Raw genomic sequence first — 13,756 nt, forward strand, 5'->3', positions numbered from 1 at the left:
ATGGAGCTGCGTTAGGGAAAGCTACCATGGATGTTTACTTTCTCCCTTGTGCCATGCACTGCTCAGGTCTGTGGTTTAAAGAAGGGACAGTGGGGTTAAGAAGCTTGACTGTGTTATCACTGCAGATTACTTCTGAACAAGCAAAGTGGGAGAAGACAAAGGCTGGTTGACCAGGAATGCTGGTGCCAAACTGCCTACAATAATCTCCCTCCATGTCACTTCACCTCTCTGTGTGTCCCTCAGGCAAGAGCACCCTGCAGATCCCTGTGCACAAGAGGATATCCGAAGTGCATAGCCTGGTGCAGCCTCGCTGGGTCATGAGTGCTGCCTCATCCTTGCTACACAGGCTCAACCTGCAGCCAGAGAAACTTGTTCATGTGTTGCAGGGGTTCTAGTGGCTCTGCCTTTAACTGCAAGGCTTTTTTTCCTCCCTTCCCTGTGCTCTCAGCAGATATAAGCTCTATGGTGCAGTGGTCACAAGGGAGCGCTGCTGGGAGCATATGGAAGCCGTGGTTCTTTCAGCCTGATGTCCTGGCTCTTCCCAGCACTGCCTTGCAGCATTAACACACCTTTTCTCTTCCTCATGCTGGGTTTTGGCAGCTGCTTTGAGGTTGTTCAGGACAGAACCAGTCCAGGCAGTCCAAGGCTGCTGTTTGCAGATCTTCCTGACTAAGCCCAGGGGCGTTTTCTGGGCAGCCTTGGCCCCTACCAATGTTCTCCTTGGCTTTCTCCACCACTGGGCAACTTCAATGCCTTCCTTCTGGGCAGCACGTAGAGCTGCATCACAACCTAGGCATTTCTAAGAACTTGCTCATGCACAGAAATGAGACATATGAGAAGTACATTTCAGGAACCAAGCTGCTGTATAACTTTTCTAGTTTTTGTGCCACAGAGCATAGTGTAAACCCAGGGCTAAGATCCAGTGGCATGTCTGGATGAAAAGCTTCCCAAAACCAGAGCAGATGGATCACAGATTTATTTTGCCCTTGGTGTGGTGGGTGGAAAGTGAAATCACAACATGGGCAGCCAGAGACCTGACACAGACCCAAGCAGCACGCCTAGGCTGCCAGGATGGATTTCTTCCACATCTGCTGCTTCTGCTTTTTCTGTGGCAAGGTGGGAGGAAATCAAAGGAGGATAAGGGTGAGAAGGTACTATGCTGAGGAGGCTATGCAGCACTGGAGGCACTGGGGTGATGTCTGTGAGGCTCTGGTTTGAAGGAGCATTAAAGTGAACTCAGTGATACTCAAAATCTGAATAAGGTTGTGGGGCACACATGTGCCAGAAGTGTGAAAAAGCCGGGAGAAGAGATGGAAATACAATTAATTTCTGAAGTAGAAAATACAAATTTGTCATCTCTAGCGTGGTCTTCACCCCATGCTTTCAGCTCAGAACCAGTCAGGCACTGGAGTTTTAGCACTCTGTAAGAGGATGAAGTAGCTTGAAGATTTCTTCCATGTGCTTCAGCAACAAGACTGTCGTTGAAAAAGAACAGTTGCACTAAGCAGCCCTATATCATTCCCTACAGGACCTGCTTTTCTTGTGGAACTTGAGAAATTATACGTTACGATAAGCAAAGAGCAACTTGAGTAAGCCGGAGTGGGAAGGCCATTCATGTCATATCATGTTATAGTTCAGCTGACGTGATGAGCTGCACGAGATGTACTCACTTAAAAAGGTAAATAGCAGGCTGTGCCAGGCTGTGCACATGGAGGCAGCCCCCAGATTCTCCAAACACCCCATTCCCCATGGAACTGGAGCTGAGCTCAGAGAGCAAGGCTGAGAAGCCTTCCCATCGCCCAGGTGGGGTTGCAAGGCAGAGACTACCCAGGGAAGGTAGGGAGAGCAGTGAGAATGCTCTGCCATCCTTGGGAATGAGAACTGGGGGTGCTGGAAGAACCTGAGGAGGTGGAGGAGGAATTTTATCACATGAACACAGAAGAGAAGATGAATAGAGAGAGGATGATGTCCTCAGATAAATTCAAAAGTTTGCCTTGGCAAGGGCTGGTACTCTGTGCAGCATCAAGATTTGCTCCTGATCTAAGACAATGTTCTTGCCTACCTTAGATCACCATGAGGTAAAGCATCATCTGAGTTGGAAGAAGGACCTGAGTTATCCGAGCCAGTAGCTTGGATAATATGTGGCCCCTAGTTGGGATGCAGCGTTGCAAAAGTGATAGCAGAACTGGAGAATGCGTGACAGCACCACCTGGTAAAGTGTAGGCTGTACTTGCTTTAAAAGAGAAGACAAAGTGCCTGCTGCATTTTTATTTTTTCATTGTTCCATATAATAGTCGTGTTAAATAGCTGGTGATTAAACAGGTGTTTGCTTATTTATTGCAGCAAAGTCTCTGTTCACCCTTCTTTGTGGTAATCTATGCACGTTTTGTTTTCTTTCATGTCAGAGCCTGTTCTTTTCAAGCCATACAACCTCCTCAATACTCTTCTCCAGCCCCTCCTCTGTTCTTGTCAGACCAACAGCTGGAGGCAGTTTCCTACAACAATTTCCCTGTATGGTAGCATGGAGAACCCCAGTGCAGAGCTCCCTACAGTTGGAGGAACTGGGGGTCTCTGATTGAGGCTTGGTACTGTGTGTGTGTGCCTCAGCACAGTCTTTAGAGAACTTTCCTATTTTGCCTCCCTGGTTTTGTAGAAGCATTTTGTGCCCTACTCTTATCTCCTTCCATGCTTTACAACTGAATTATCTTGGCTGCAAACATTTCAGCTCATCACTTCTTTGCTAAGCTCAGTCTTGCTCTGGCCAGGCCAAGGTTCTGGCATGTCTTTGGCCATAGAGATACCTAGTCAGCAACTCACCATCAGGCTGGCTAAAACAAAGGCTTTCTTCTGTTTTCAGCCCTTCTTTTTCCCCTTTTCCCAGCTATGCTTTTTCCCCATCTAGAGAGATGAGGAATACTTAACTCAGGGACCAGTACAGCTTATAATCTGTTTTCACAAGACTGGCAGCCCTGATGTTGCTTACTTTCTTCCTGCTATATGTTGATATGTTTCCTTCCTCAGATATGTTTTAAGGGCCCATTTGGCCCTCAGCCCAGACTTTCTGCAAGGTCCTTAGCATCATGCTGGATTACATCAAGTGACTGTGGAGTGTTGTAACAGCACATCTGAGATAGTCTTTCCCATCTTCTATTTAACGCTGATGTGCAGATTAAGTGCTTTCAAGGTATGCCATTGCTGTGCAGCAATATTTAGGACAGACTACTTGGCCAGGGCTTTGCTTCTCAGCTAGCTCATCCTGGTGCACGATAACCACTGTCAGGTGTACAGGGATCAAACCAGCCATGGATCCTGACAACAGTGGTGGCAAGTGCATTGTGCTTCAAACAGACTAAGGAAAAATGTGGGTATAAAGCAATGCTTTCTCCAGTATGTTTCCGTACAATATCCATGCAATATCCATGATAGTCACACTCTGACCAACGTACCCTTACCTCTAGCAGTTCTTACTGAGTTGCTCTTTCATGAAATTATCTGATTACTTTTGATCAATTCTAGGCTGTTTGCCTCCATAGCAACTCTAGGCAATTAATTCCTTAGATTTATCATGCATAGTGAAGTACTTACATCTGTTTGGGTTTTAACCTGTGATGTCATTATGTGGCTCCAAGGCTGGTGTCACTGGCAGGATTTTGGGTTTCTTGATTATGGGATGGTCTGTACAACACCAGGCCTGTTGGCATCTGCTGGATGCACCTTTCTCAGACAGGGAGGAAAGGTTTTTGCACAGAGTTAGCAGAGCTGATCAAGGGAGATTTAAACTAGATTCAAAGTGGGGAAGGGATAAAACTAAGCTTGCTAGTGGTAAGCTATGTATTGGCACACTGAAACACGAGGGACTGTGTGCTTGTGAGATCCTTCTGCCTGCTGCACAAGGTGCTAGGTACAGTGAAGCACATTTGAAATGTCTGTACACCAATGCATACAGCATGAGAAATAAGCAAGACAAGCAAATAAAGCAGATGATATTGTGAAGCCTAAGATATACCACCCAGCCAGGACAATGACACTAATGAACTGTTTTTTAAGGAGCTAAGAAATATCTCTAGATCAAACACATTACACGTGACATACTTATGAGTAATTTATGAGTGTACTTATGAGAAACTTCAGCTCGCCAGACATAAGCTGAGAACACCACACATTTGGTACAAACAGATCCAGGAGATTCCTAGAATATGTTGATGATAACATCTTGGTATCTTCCCTTGCTACTAGGGAAACAGACAAAAAATGGTGCTTTCCTAGATCTGTTGCTTGTGAACAGAGAGGATAGGGAGAAGATATGTGCAGCGAAAGCCCAGTTAAAGTTGAAGAATGCCAAACTGGGACAACAGAAAGGTCTTTGTTAAATATGTTAGCAGCACACAGAGGAACAGAGATAAGACTGGTCTGTTATTTGACAAAGATGGTCACCTCACAAACAGGGATGCAGAAGAAGCAGAGACCTTTAATGGCTTCTTTGCTTCTGTCTTCAACACCGATGATGAGCTCTGTAACCCGGAGCTGGAGGACCAGGGCTGCAGTAACAATCAGCTCCCACCCAACTCCCAACTTGTGTGACTTGCTACTCCAGATGCATGCATCTAAAACCATGGGGGCCTATGGGATTCACTGCTAGCAACTCAAAAGATCTGGTTGATGTCATCACAAGAACCCTTTCAATTATTTTTCAGTTCTCCACTGAGAGAACTGATGGAAGCTGAAAATATTGTCCCAGTTCTCAAGATGGGCAAGGAAGAGGACCCTGATAATGACAAGCCTGTCAGTCTCACTTCAGTGCCTACGGAAAAGATTATTCTGGGAGTTACTGAAAAGCAGCTGAAAACAGTACAGACATTGGTCACAGCCAACATGGGCTCACAAGAGGAAAGTCCTGTTTAATTAAATTGATTTCCTCTTATGACAAGGTTACCTAGCTGACCAAGGGAGGCCAGCTGGGAGAGGCACCATGGAAGGGCATCTGGGAGTTCTGGTTAGTGGGAAGTTGAACATGAGTCAGTAGCTCAAGGGCTTACCAAACCCTGGGTGCGTCAGGCCCAGCACTGCCATCCAGCGAGGGGAGGGCTTGTCCCCTCTGTGCTGGGCAGCCTCACCTCCAGCACCGGGTGCAGGCTGGGTGCCACAAATACGGACATAAAGCTGTCACACAGCGCCCGAAGGAGGGCTGTCATGGTGGTGAGGCTCTGCAGGGCAAGGAGTGTGAGGGGTGGCTGGGAGCTCTTCTTAATTCCTCCATTTCTTGTCTGAGAAAGAAGTCAGGAAACACAGAGCCAGTCCCCAGGCCACTTCCCTGAGTGAGGTAACTTGTCTGAACTCTCTCCTCATGTACTTAGAACTTCTCCATGTAAATTACTTTATGTCTACCAGCAGTGACTTTGCCATTTGACTGTCCAGATTAGGACCTCACTTTGACCAGTAAGCCTTGTCACGTCACCACACACACCCTTTCCCGAACTATTTATGAAATGAGGAGGAAGCACAAATACAGATCCTGTTGAGGCAAAACTGGTAACTCTCCTGCCCTGTGTGCTGACTACTTTCCATTCAGTATCTCCTGCCCTTTTATTACCTGTGAGAATGAACATGCTGTAGAAAAGAAGGATTAAAGGCATTTGGTGGAAGACTTTGCTGAAAATGTTTTGGGCATCCAGGTATAGTATATCCATCTGCCCAGCCACATCCATGGAACTGGTTTCCTAACTCCTTCAAGGACTGACATGACTTTCTCCCCAGAGTAAGCTTGTTTCCTCCGCCTTTGTTCGACTTTCCTGCATGCCCAGAAGTGCTGTTCCTAATTTCCAGAAGCCACAGATCCACAGACTTACCCAAAGCCCTTAGAGCAAAAAAACAAAAGCCCAACCCAGGCATCTCATTTGCCTTCTGTCATTCCTTTGGTTTCAGGTTGAGTTAAGCAATAGGTTGCATGCCCCAAAGCTGCTGAGAGATCTGTGTTTGGGCTCCTCCAAGGTCTTGGATAAATGCCATCTGTGTCATTTAATGTTTGTATTATTAATTTGTTTTGAAACATACCTGGCTACACTTTCGCTTGAAGCAAGTTATCACATTTGTTCTGGAAAACATGGTTTCAGGATGGGAGCTTCCCTTAACTGCTTGATAGTGTGGATAACTCACTGTGTCTTCCTGCTGTGCCACTGTCTTCTCTGAATGACTCTCATGACCCTATTATCTACTGACTCTCTGGTAAGCTTCCAATGTGAATTTATTTTCTGTTTCTTTTGAGTAAGCCCTGTTTTTTCAGTTTTTCATCTTCAGTCACTTATCATTCTAATGGAATCTGTTATGGCTTTCCGTTTTTGTTGTGGTTAGTTTCCTTCATAGAATTGCAGGAAGTTTTAAGATACAACAAAGGGCACATCATTTCTCAAAATATGTCTCATTTATCTTTTTGCATGCTAATTTGATTCTTTAGAACTAACCTGGAGCTCGCTGGAAACCCAAAAGGAAATCCAGTTCTGTCACCTTCCTGTCTCCTCAAAGCAGCCTTACACAGCAAGCTACATCCCATATAAGAGTTCAGCAGTCTCACCTTGAGTTCTTTTAGATCCCTCATCAGAGGATGGCGGGACATGAAGCATTCAAAAAGGTGCAGGATTGAATCTTTCTGAAATAGCCCTGTATTGAGCAACAAAAATTACCATAGAGCCATAGAATCATTTGAGTTGGAAGGAACCCTTAAAGGTTATCTAGTCCTACTCCTCTGCAAAGAGCAGAGATATCTACAGCTAAATCAAGCTGCTCATAGTCCTATCCAGACAGTCCTCAGCCCCTTTTGCCCCTACTTTCACACCATAGTGAAGCTCTGGGCATTTACTGATCCTGCAGTCATTGCATTTTGGGATGCTGCTGCATACAGATCATATACAGTGGATAGGCACTTTGCAGCTTTTCCATTCCCTGGAGGAAACATCATGTTTCTCAGGCTTACCAGACTGGGCTGGAGGGCTCTCAGCTTGTGGATTTTATTCCCAAAGCTGCATTTGTCTTCCTGTAAAGCAAAAAAATATTTGGCGAATTAGAATTTTGGCAAATTATGAAGAAAGAATACTTCACAGCACAATAAGGCCTGGTAAAGCATTTCCAAGGGTTTCTCCTGATGCTTTTGTGCCTCAGAGATGTCTGCCAGCAACAGTACCTGTCATGGTTGTTGTGCCAAAGTCACAGTCTCACTCAAATACTATTCAATGACAGCAGCCATACAGCAAGGGCTGGCCGAGCTGAGGGTATGCCAGCCTCACTCAGCAATAGCCCTGCACAACCTGCTGCAAGGAGAAAGAGGAGGAGGAGGAACAGAAGGAAAACAAGGGAGATATGCTCCATAAGGCCGAAATTGCACAGGGCAGGTGTCAGTGTGAGTGCTGCTCTGGCTCCAGTCTGGCTCTGCCACATCAGCCAAGGGTAAGGGGCAGCATGTTTCCTCTGCACAGAGCTGCACGAGCATCTTGGTGCACCTGTGGATAGGGATTTAAGATGGAATTGCTTCAGCGTGTAGGCTTGCTCAGTGGATTCTTAGTTTGGGCTCTTGTAAATAAGCAGCTGGGGTTTTTCTAGCCTAGAAAACAAAATGTAAGGATGTTTATTTAGCCTTGTCTGTGGATGGGCCACCTGTGAATCTTCACATCTGCAGCATGCAGTTAATCTGCAAACCATCCTCAAACAAGGGAGAGCTGGAGTTTCAGAGGGGACTTTGTATTTGAGATAGTGCTACAAAAGCTGACTCTGTGCCCTTTGCCAGCAAAATTCGGTGACATTTTCCTATGGCCTTCAATTGCAATTCTCTCCTGGTTTTATCCAAATTGAGGCGCTTTTGTTCTGGTCACGTAAAGAAGTGCAGGACTTCCAACTCAAGTTCCACTTTTCCATAAGTAAATTTTCCTTTCCTTTCTAACCTAACTTGGAATAAGAAGAAAGGAAGTTTCTACAGAAGCATAAAGACTGGTGCGATCGGCCTGTCTAGCATATGTCTCCTGCAACATGTGGCGAACTCCTTCCATTTCTGTGATCCCAGGATGGAGGGAATTTGGCTAGTTCTCAGTCAGATGGTTAATGGTTGAGACGGAGATGGCAGTGCTAACACTGCATCAAAGGCTTAGTGAATTCCAAAATCATGTGCTTCACATGACGGCACTAATGCTTCCCTTCATCAGCTCATTCAGGATCTGCTAAAAACACATTTGTCTGACGAGTTCCAAAGGCTTGTCACCGCTCCTTTGATCCTGTTTTTCCCTCTTGTTTCTGCTGCAGTGTGGCCGAGATGGTGGCTTGTCAGATCTGTGCATTACTGAGCAGGACCCCCAGCTCTAGCCTGGCCATGGAGAAAGGATGCAATGCCACCAAGGAGGTATAATGACAGGCAGATCATGCAGGACTGAGCACTACTGGCTTTGATTTTTCTTTCATTCATTCACTAGGGTTTGCTAACTTTTGTGTTTTCTCTGACAGATTTTTATACTCCCTGGATGCAGTTTGAGAGAGAAGCTGGTCTGCAATTTAATAATGAATGGCCCAGTTTTCTCTGCAGTCCTTCTTGAAAAACAGCAACCTGTACTAATTTTGCAGTTATGCAGGTTTTGTATTTAACACCTACTGCGTTCTGCTCACAATGGCCAAGCTTGGTGTGATATGTTTTGCAAATCTCTTTTACTTCTTCTTCCCACATATATTTTATATATATATGAAATAGTTTTTCTTTGTTCTTTTCAGGTTTCAGTGATGAACAATTTTGTTGAATTTTATTTTTTCACTCTGTTTGCACAGGTTTATTTCATTGTGTGCAAGAGCAATTAGCATTTGGATGAGTCCCTTCCCTGCCTCTACTGGATTCAAAGCAGTTAAGCTGCTCTTCCTTGGCTCCAAACACGTAAAACTTACTCTGTTTTGTAGAGATTGCTGCCCAAGAAGACAGTTGATCTGGAGAGGAGCATGTGCTGTTTGCAGAACATTTTCCTTAGGCACTTGGGGTCTGTTTGGATTGCAGTGTGCTTCCCAAAGCTTTGGCTTTGCCTAGTCCCATTCCTGCCACCAGGTAGGAGCTGAAAGGTCTGTACCTCATAGAATCACAGAGTCACAAGGTTGGAAAGAACCTACAAGATCACCTAGTCCAACTGTCCTCCCATTACCATTGCTACCACAAGCACTAAACCAGATCTTGTAGCTCCTCGTCCAAACATTGAACACTGCTAGGGACATCAACTCCACCACCTCCCTGGGCAGGCCATTCCAGTACCTGACCACTCTCAGAGAAAAAGTTTCTCCTCATGTCCAACCTAAACCTCCTCTGGTACAACTTGTGACCATTTCCCCGGGTCCTGTTTGTTGCCTCCTCATGACAACCTCCCTTCCAGAAGTTGTAGAGTGCACTGAGGTCTCCCCTGAGCCTCCTCTTCTCCAGACTCCAGCTCCCTCAGCATCCTCATAAGTCCTGTGCTCCAGACCTCTCAACTGCAATGCACAGTGTTGGGTTGGATCAAATACAAAAGGTCCCAATTTTTCTTGAGTGCAGATGCGTATGTCTATCAAGCAGGGTGGCTGGATACTGCACTGAGTAATTCTTCATAGGAAAGAGCTGGATCAGTGAAGATCTGTGATTGCCTGCCTTAATAACACTTAATTTGTTGTTGCAAAGAAAATGGGATCTAAGAAAATGGGATCTGACATGCCAAACATATGAAGTACTGGAAGACTGACTGTGGGAGGAGGGAATTACCAGCACCTAATGTAGGCAAATCCACGTTCTCTGCATTCCTACTGTAATTACACCTAACAGAGAAGAGTTTCTGTGTAACAAAAAGTTGCATATTGGAAAGAAGTTATCCGTTCACAGAATTATAGAATATCCTGAGTTGGAAGGGACCCACAAGAATCACCAAGTCCAACTCCTGACTTCACACAGAACCACCCAAAAATTATAAGACTGAAAGTTTTGTCCAAACACTCTGTGAGCTCCAGCACCTCAGTGCCATGCCTGCTGCCCTGGGCAGGCTGTTCCATGCCCACCGTCCTCTGGTGCAGCGCCGTTCCCCAACCTCCAGCCCTCCTCTAGCACAGCTCCATGCCGTTCCCTTGGGCCCTGTCACTGTCACACAGAGCAGAGCTCAGCACTGCCCTCCGCTCCCTCTGAGGAGCTGCAGCCGCCATCAGGCTCAGCCTGCTGATGGACATGGAGAAGCCCAGGAGACAATACAGGATCCTTTGGCCAGCCCTTAGAAAGTGGAGGGGACGGTTTGCAGGCAGTACTTGCCACATCGAGCAAGGCCAGCCTGTCCTTGAGGCCAGGCCATGCTTGTCAGCTCTGCTGCTGTCTGGTGGCTCACAGCAGCTGAGTTTTCTGGCTTTTCAAACTGTTCATGACTGCTTCTTGGGCCACTGGCAGAGCCCTCTGGGGCAAGCAGGTGCTGCAGACTTGCTGCTTTCAAGGGTTTGTGGGTTGGTTTGCTAGTAACCCTTAAAATGATCATGTTAATACAAGTTTTGCAGGAGTTTAACACCAAATCTCAGAGGCCAGGGTTTTCACAGGAGCTGTAATGTAGGTATGGGAGACTCCTGTTCCTGCTGTCTTTCTCTGTGCAGCACCATCCAGTCCCTACTGGTGCTGCAGCCCACGTCAGGTGATGTGCATCACCAGTTCCCTGCCTTAGTGGCTATGAGCTGTCTGTTTCTCCTATGAGAACTGTGCAGAGATCTGTTTTACTTCTGCTCCCCTGGATAGCTGTTTTCCCATCATCCATACACCTCTCTCCCCACTGAGCACGTTGATACAACACCTGCACAGATCTGCAGTCCTGTTCTGGGGCTTTGCCATTTGCCTGGCAGATCAGGGCAGATGGATGCTGATGTCATGCAGGGCTGTGCAGTTGCTCTTCCTGCCTCTGGTTCCCTCCACGTTCCTGCCCAGGGCAGCAGCATTGGTATGCTTACCATGGTGTACTGCTGCATGATCTGAGCACCAACCCACATCTTGTGTGAGCTGCTGTCATCTTTGTCCACATAGAGATGCAGTGACAAAGTATCCTGGGGGATACTGGTGTCTTCTGTTAGCTTTCAAAATAAGGGATGCCTGGTCTGGAACATGTCAGTAGCAAAATTCATGTTACAAAAAAAAAAGTCATGAGAGGTTATAAAAGGTTTCAGGTAAGAAAGTTTAGGGAAAATAGCGTACAGAAAGCTGTATGGGGTCAGGTTCGCAGCTGCTTCTGTGATTCTGCTATCTGACCTTCCAGAGAGCTCTCTTGGTGCATTCTGCTGGCAGCATCAGCCTCCTCAGACATCACTTGTGGAGGGAATCAACATGAATGAAAACCTAGACAGGGCCACAGGGGCCAGCCTGGCTGGTAGTGATGGTTTGGTGAGCAAGAGTGGTTGTAGAGTGTTTGTTAGAGATCTCTTTGAGTCTGCAGGAGAGAGACATGCTGGCTGGTCTCTAGCACAACAGTGGGGTGTAGGTAGGTGTCCCCATACTTAACTCTGCAGAGACCTTGTGCTTCCAGTGGGAAGTCCCACATCAAGCTCTGGGACAATCTAAGACCTTTTGCTCAGGGAGCGCTTCCTGCAGCTCATGATCAGTGCCATCCATTCAGCCTCATGTTTGCTGCCAGCCAGAAGGCATGGATTAGGGTAGTGAAGGAATCTAGTGCATGTGATAATGAGGCTCTGCCAAGAAACCTGGGAAACAAAATGCTTTTGCCAGAGCTCCTTGGTAGGGCAGTACTTGCCTTCTAGACATGGAGCAAATCTTAAGCTCATGAAATACCAGATGAGAGCAGGGAGGGGCAGAACCAGCTTGGGAAAAACAGCAACACACAACATTTTGGTGAATTGAGACATCCTCACTGCTTAGGGAGGAGCTCCTCTCCTTGGAATCATCATCACCATCAGCAATCCATGACTGAGAGAATGATTGGGACAAGGAGTAACAGCTCACATGCTTCCCTACTCCCCTGCACCTCATGTCCCACATCCCAGGCCAAGAACTGAGCTGTGCTCAAGCTGTTCACCCATATTCTGCTCCGGTTCTTCCACCCTTCTCTGTCAGGAAGATGTTCCACAGAGGTTGTGCAAGAGTGTCTGCAGGAGCTGCAGCATATACTGTGCGGTTTGTGTTACCAGCAGCATGTTTCTATGCAGTTTTTCCCTCTATTCTTTGCCATTTCAGCTCAGACTGTGCTGCTGATCACGTCCACCTCAAAAGCCCGCTGGCATGGTTATCTGTGGGTTTTATCGCCCAACAATGCATGCAATGTTATTGAACTAGAAAGAAAACAAAGCCTAATCCATTTTAAATTAAATTCTGTAGTGCAACAGATACAAACATGGTCTGATCACACAGTCCTGCATGCATGTCAAGGGGCTCAAAGGGCTTGCCCTGGAGGCACAAGGAACCCTGCTGTGCTCCCAGCACACATCAGCCTTCAGGCTGGAGACTGGTTTATACAGGACCCCCATGTCCAAAGCCTAAGAGAACTGTACTGCTTTGAGTGAGAGGCGAAGCATTGCCGTGTGCCAATAATTAGCAGCAGAGAGAAGACAAAGATGGAAATATCTGGAATCCTTCTGTTGTGGAACAAATCTGCTGTAGAGTCTTAGCCAAGCCTTTATGAAGTTTCTAATGGTTTGAAGAGTAGGGGAGCAAGGAGACAGTGTCTTCAGAGCAGGTTACTTTTGGCCCAAAAGACCAATTTTTAGTTATACTCCTCGTGCTATAAGAAATTTGTTTCCATTGAGGGCCCTCCCAGCAGCACTGTCCCTCAGCAATATCCCAGAGCCACTCATCAGGGCAGCCTGATCTGAGAATCTGCTGCCTCCTGGAGCTCCTGCCCAGCCCTTCTCCTCAGCAATCTGTTTCCAGCTGATCTGTGGATGGATGCCAACTGCAGGTGTCATACCAGGCAGACCCATGGTGCCCTCAATGGGGAGGACTGCCAACAGGTATTGCTGTGTGGCTGTGATAAGCAGGCTCATTTCCTCTTCTCCCTCAAATCTGGCAAAATGAGAAAAGTTTAATCCCACTGTATAAGGGGATGCACTCTGCCCCAGCCAGCCCACCGTGCTAGGCAGAGCTGCTCAGCTGGTTTGATCTGCAAGCTTTTTCTCTTTGCACTATTGTGCACCATCATGGGTAAGGGTTTCACCCAACAACAGCCATGTTGCAGCAAGTCTTGCCGGGGGACCTTTGCCTGCAAATCCCACCTGATATCACAACCTGTCTGCTTTTCCACTGCTTGTCATGGCATGCAGGAGGGCCTGGTGCTTCTTGATCTGCAAAAGATCAAGGCCAGCATGTGCTGATGGCACTTGAGACTTACTACGTTTTTATAAACCTGATTCAGGCAAGTAAGCTGGGTGGCAGCAGTAATAAGAGCTTGTTAATTTGAAGCACACATCTCTCTGCATCTGACCCTGCAGCAAAACATGTGGTGTTTGTCCAGTGGCTGTGTGTCTGCAGCTGGCACTATTTGCAGGGCAGGCAATGGGCAGCTGGCTGGTGACAAGCACCCTGAGGCAAGCAGTGGGTTGTGCTCAAGCTGCCTCAGGGCAGCCTGTTCAGCACATGGCACAGCCTCATGACTGCTGAAAGTGATGATTAAGAGCAGAGATGAAGCAGTGCTGGATCTCTCCTGCCCCTGTAGCATCTTGCTACATGCTAGAGAAGCTTCCTATTTTTTGTCTGTGGTTTTCCACTTAAACAGCACCTGAGTTTGGTACAGTCAGACTTTGGATG

This window comes from Phasianus colchicus, chromosome Z (genome assembly GCF_987193195.1).
Source record: "Phasianus colchicus chromosome Z, bPhaCol1.hap1.1, whole genome shotgun sequence".
NCBI lineage: Eukaryota > Metazoa > Chordata > Aves > Galliformes > Phasianidae > Phasianus > Phasianus colchicus.